Source organism: Brachyistius frenatus, unplaced genomic scaffold (genome assembly GCF_029030835.1).
Source record: "Brachyistius frenatus isolate BFR_SWC_R1_liver_20210118 unplaced genomic scaffold, ASM2903083v1 Contig_30, whole genome shotgun sequence".
Taxonomy (NCBI): domain Eukaryota; kingdom Metazoa; phylum Chordata; class Actinopteri; family Embiotocidae; genus Brachyistius; species Brachyistius frenatus.
Window position 1 is genome coordinate 3,526,816 of NW_027210629.1, and position 6,000 is coordinate 3,532,815.

Consider the following 6,000-nt stretch of genomic DNA (forward strand, 5'->3'; position numbering starts at 1 on the left):
TGAGACAGGCCCCTTTCAAAGATACAAGGCTCCTATGAAGAATGAAGGGGCCACTTTTCTGGAGTGTGTGTGTGTGCAGAGGGAAAAATAAAGAGTTTTTGAAAAGAAAAAATGGGTTTGGATTGTTGCCAAGACACAAAGAGTGGAACACTTCACCCAAATGTCTCTGTAAATAAAGAGCATTCAAGGTGGACTGATGGGAGGGAGGGAGGCAGACTTTCACCACCTAAGGAGGCATTTACAGCTCTGTTTTCATCCATATTGATTTCTTAAAACACAATGGCATCTCCAGGACAGACACAGTATGTTGACACAGAGGAGTCATTCAGGGCACCACAACAATATTATATTTACAGAGCAACTAGGGCTATGGGGACACATGCAAATCTGTGCATTCTAGTGTGATCCAGCCTAAGCCCTGAAACACCATGAAAGTACACAGATGAGAAGGTTAAATGCCTTAAAGAGCATTGAATCATATGTTTGCAAAACTAGAAAATGGAGATAAATTATAGATAAAAAATAAATGAAGTGAAGTCTTACTACTGGGATAGTGTATGACACATAGTAAATAGCACTTTGAGACATCCCTAATGCAACACTGACCTTCAGAGAGGATTCAAAGTCTTTTTATGAAATACTAATGAAAAACGGACTCCCAGCTGATTCTTGGATCTGGATTCTCTTTACAATCTCAACACTTCTGTCCTCCTCCTCCTTCCACCATACATCCTCCACATACACTGCAACAAACCCACTGACCCTCATTGCCAAGGCAACATGTCAGTCTGATCCAGAGTGACGGCTCTATTCAAGTTGTCATTGTCTCCCATGACAATCACAGAGCAGTACTTAATGAGGGCGAGGGATGCTCCAGAAATTAAAATGACAGTTGATTCAATTATGGGGCCTTTGTCCGCTCTTTGTTTATTACACACATTGTTATGAGCTGAAATGGAAAAGTCGTCTGTCTCACAACATAACTTTGCCAAGAAAAGTAAATAGACAACAATGAATATTAACTTTTTGAATTTGTGTTACACAAGATTTGATCCCTCATGGCCATGGGAAGTTAGATCAGGATAACGCTGGCTCATTGAATGGCTCATTCAGAACATGACCCTGAGTGCTTAAAGTTATATTACCACCAGCAACTGCCTGTCTGAGCAGGAGGTTCCCTCAAAGCAGAAAGGCCATCAGCTGAATGGAAGATTCAACAACAGAGCTGTTAATAAAATGGCTGGGATCATACAATAGATTGCAGTTGTAGGGAATGACAACCCTGCAAAAATCTAAATCTAATTTCAACATCATCTTAATGTAACCCCGATAGGCACGAAACCTATATTGTGTAAATTGTACCATGTGTTGTTCTAATTTCACACTATACAGGAAATTGCCTAACAAAACAGTGATCACACTTTCACCAACAGCTGTTTAAACTCAGTTTCATGATAGTTTACTGTGGACTTCAAAAAGTTTGGATCTAGTGCAAAGCGATATTTGGAATGACTCTTTTTACATATTAGGTAATGCTCAGAAAACACATTAGCAACTAGGTTCATTCCACTTTCTTCTTTCAGGAAGCTTCATGAGGCCTTTTACCTATTTGGCAGACATAATTGGAAACTATTCAGCAGGTAATTACAAAGTCAACAGGACGCTGCATGTATTAATGTTCATAGTTGTCGTCTAATGGATTTAGCTGACTTTAAAAGCACGGAAGTGCACCTTTCAAAACAACAAGAGAAACAATTTATGTTTGGATATGACAGCTTCAATCCTGCACCTGGACATAAATGAAAAATTATAGTTTGAATAAGTGACTGGACGCTGGCACTTCATCGTTAGGCAAATTAAAGTAGCAATTTGAATTCATACTTCTGTGCAATCTCTTTGTACCAGGCAAATTCTGCTGCATTTACAATAGCAGGATGATTCGTGAGACCAAATCAAATCAACTGAATATTTACACGGTTGTTTTCATTCATGTTCATTTTCAGTTAATTCAGCTTAATAGAAATGGACATTTTGATTCAAATGACGTTTTCTTCTATGCAACGATGTGTACGTTTTGGAACTTATTGTAAACTTTAATATGCTGAATCAATGACATTTTCTCTTTGACCTCCATGCACTGTTTATTTTGTATGACACAATTTTTTTGGACTTGTTTTTGTGGTTTTTTTTCCCCCCTTAGGCTACCCTTAGATGAAACAACCTAAAAATACAAAAATCCCTTTGCTATTTACAAGTATGTACACCTTTATCTCAAGTGATAACAACCTAAAAGTATTGAGAACTTGTAGCTAACCACTTTCTTAATATGGTAGTCCTTCTGACTGATAAATGTAAAGATAGTAAGCCTTGGGACCAACTCTTACTTAGTGGGTAAATTTCCGACTGCCTGCTGCACCAGTGATAACCGTATTTACCACCAAATGATTGGTAGAGAAAAAAAAGTAATTACTCCACTGTTTGTACCACAATTTATAGATTAGTATCTGGTTCAGATGACAAAAATTTGTTTGGAAAAGTACTGCATGCACATTAACACCCAAACACACACACACACACACACACACACACACACACACACACACACACACACCTGCTCACATCAAATAGAGGACACACTTCTGCTGTTGTATGTAAACACACACATTATGGATGCATAGTCCTGCATGTGTGTAAACACATTCAGGAGTATCTTTGTCCTGTTCCTCCCCTTTCTTGACTGTTTGCATTTTCAACAACACACATTACTGCAGCGCCAATAACAATCTGTCTAATTTGCTATCTGACGTTGTACCTGCATCTGCCTGTCGAACCCCCTCGTTTACTGCTGACCCATCACCAGCCAACCTGTCTGCAGCTCTTAAAGTACTGATTTAACCTGACAAGTTGATTAACGACATCCTCATATTTCTATCACAGACTGGGGGGTAACTGCAGTTGGAGGGACAACTTTTCTTTTGTTTATGTGGCCATCAATCCACCATCAAGTTATTGTAGATGCTTGTTTGCTGACCAGCAAATTGAATGAGCTTAATTGAGCTGTCTAACTTTCTGAGGATGTTATTCAACACTTCATTGATTGAAAAGTAATTAGTGAAAGTTTTAAAATGCCATGAGGTTATGGGAGTTTATAGAAAACTTAAACAACGGAAATGTCTTTTTTCATTATACCTGAAATATTTACAATCTTGCTCTGTAAGATTCCGAGTGCTTACACACTGCATTGTTACGGCACTTCAACTGAAGAAATAAATGGATCATTGTGTCATGATGTCTGACTAGAATGCACGTATTGCAGATTAAAAAAATAAATAAATAAATAAAATATATATATATATATAAAATTCTTCCAAATGTCACCCTGTCTTTGAGTTTACTATGTTATGTGTTTGTGTACACCCTTGACAAATTCCTTCTAATCCTGAAAAGTCTGAAACAAAACTCCCGGATTGTATCAATTTATAGTTGGCATCTTAACATATCGAATGTTAAAAGATATTTTTAGTCTGTTGGGCTCTTTTCTTAAGCTTACAGGAACACACATACACACACACACACACACACACACACACACACACACACACACACACACACACACACACACACACACACACACACACACACACACACACACACACACACACACACACACACACACACACACACACACACACACACACACAAAGATGCACAAACACAAAGCTAACATGCTAATAAGTTTACAGGGGCTTAAGGCAGCAACTGAGTCTTGCAATAAAACTATTTCAGAAGATTGCAGGCACAAAAACAGGTGTATGTTTGTTTGCTGGCAGCATACCCAGCTGTGCATATACAGAGCCCTGCTCTAAGATCAATACAGTGCTACATTTTATATGCACTGTGTAAACAGGGACTAAGGTTTACAGTGGCTCCATTCATTCAGCCGTGTCTACACTGACAGTGCTGTAAAAATTAAGATTATGCTCTATATGTCAATGGGCGGAGATCATTTTCTAAACAAAATATCGATCACAGTAACTGCTTCAACTTTATTCTGACAGCAGGCTTAACTTCTCTTGCTCCACCAACATGAACACATGTTGGAAATGAGCGCACAGAATCTTATATGTGTGCAGAAAGACACTTCTTTACCAAGCCCTTGGATGGTAATTTCATTATTAAACACACTTCAGGAGTTACTTGAATGTAGCAAACAGTAATTACATCAGACATGGTTACCACAGCTGATCAATTAGACCTGGTAGAAAATACAATTCCTTCTGGAGGCTGGAAAGATAAAAAAAACAAAAAAAAACACATTTGCATAGAATGCAATACTTGTCGAAACTTGGCATGTCTGTCTGTCTGTCTGTCCGTCCGTCCGTCCATCTATCCATCTATCTATCTATCTATCTATCTATCTATCTATCTATCTATCTATCTATCTATCTATCTATCTATCTATCTATCTATCTATCTATCTATCTATCTATCTATCTATCTATCTATCTATCTATCTATCTATCTATCTATCTATCTATCTATCTATCTATCTATCTATCTATCTATCTATCTATCTATCTATCTATCTATCTATCTATCTATCTATCTATCTATCTATCTATCTATCTATCTATCTATCTATCTATCTATCTATCTATCTATCTATCTATCTATCTATCTATCTAACTTTGAACAACCATGCTTCTTCTTTAATCTGCCTTGACTCTGCATCTGTGCACCACAGTACATGTGCACGTGACAGAGAAGTTACTGCATCCCCTCAACCCAGATGCAATGGAAAAGTATGGAGTGTTTTGTTTACTCTGCCATATCTAAGAAACCCTCAGTATTTCTCAGATAAGGTTCAGGTTAGGGTGTGAAACCAGACTCCACATTGGCACACTCTCACACCCAAGTAACAGTACACTTAACCTGTCCACTCTAGATCCCCAGCCCCATGGTGGAAACTGAGACAGAGGAGAGAAAAGGTGAAAGATCAGCCTCACACTCCTCTGAGACATGAGGCTGTCCTGCACGTACCCTAATCCTCAACCAAGGGGGGATTCCAGCAGTCTTTACCCTTCAGAGGGGTCGACAGGCCCTGTTTCAGGGAAGAAGTTCGAGCATTGAAGAGAAGAAAGAAGGTGAGATGTTAAATACCTGTGTGAAATTTGGTCTTTCACAGACTCTGTGTGTGTGTGTGTGTGTGTGTGTGTGTGTGTGTGTGTGTGTGTGTGTGTGTGTGTGTGTGTGTGTGTGTGTGTGTGTGTGTGTGTGTGTGTGTGTGTGTGTGTGTGTGTGTGTGTGTGTGTGTGTGTGTGTGTGTTTTCAGGAGATACCAAGAAATGTATCGTGAGGTTAATTCCAGAGAAATCAGAGGAGAGGCTGGAAAGTCCAAGCTGACTCACTCCGCTGTCACCTTCACAGAATGCATAGAACATGCAGAAGTGAAAGAAAGAAAGAAAGAAAGAAGGAAAGGAAGAAGAAAGGCTGCGAGCATACAGTCTAACAATCCAGCTGAGGTATTATTAGCTGTGTTCATGTTTGCTGCCAGCTTTCACCATTCTGTCTGCTGCTGGGAGCAGCCACACAGAAACTGCTTTTTTTTTTCTTTCTCTTTTTTCTTTGTTAAGCAGAGAAGTGTAAGATGTTTGAGGGCTTTGAAGTCTGAAAGACAGAGAAAAAAAAGGATCTTAAGGTGAACAAGTCCTTTGATCATGTGTAAGAGAGTTTTAGTCTTTGTTAAAGAGATGAGTGAGTTAAAATAACTTTAGTGATCTGCTGTCATGTAAGTCCACACCACAGTGCTTTTGTGCTGTTATTGAATCACTTTAGGATATAGATTAATTGATGCATCTGGGTTTTGGACTATCTTCCCTGAGTGAAAAAAAAAAAAAGCAAAGAGACAGAGAGTAATCCTTTATCAAATGATACATTTACAAGATTAATCATTAAAAGGGCAGCTACGCTTAACCTCCCTCATCCACACCACACACAAAA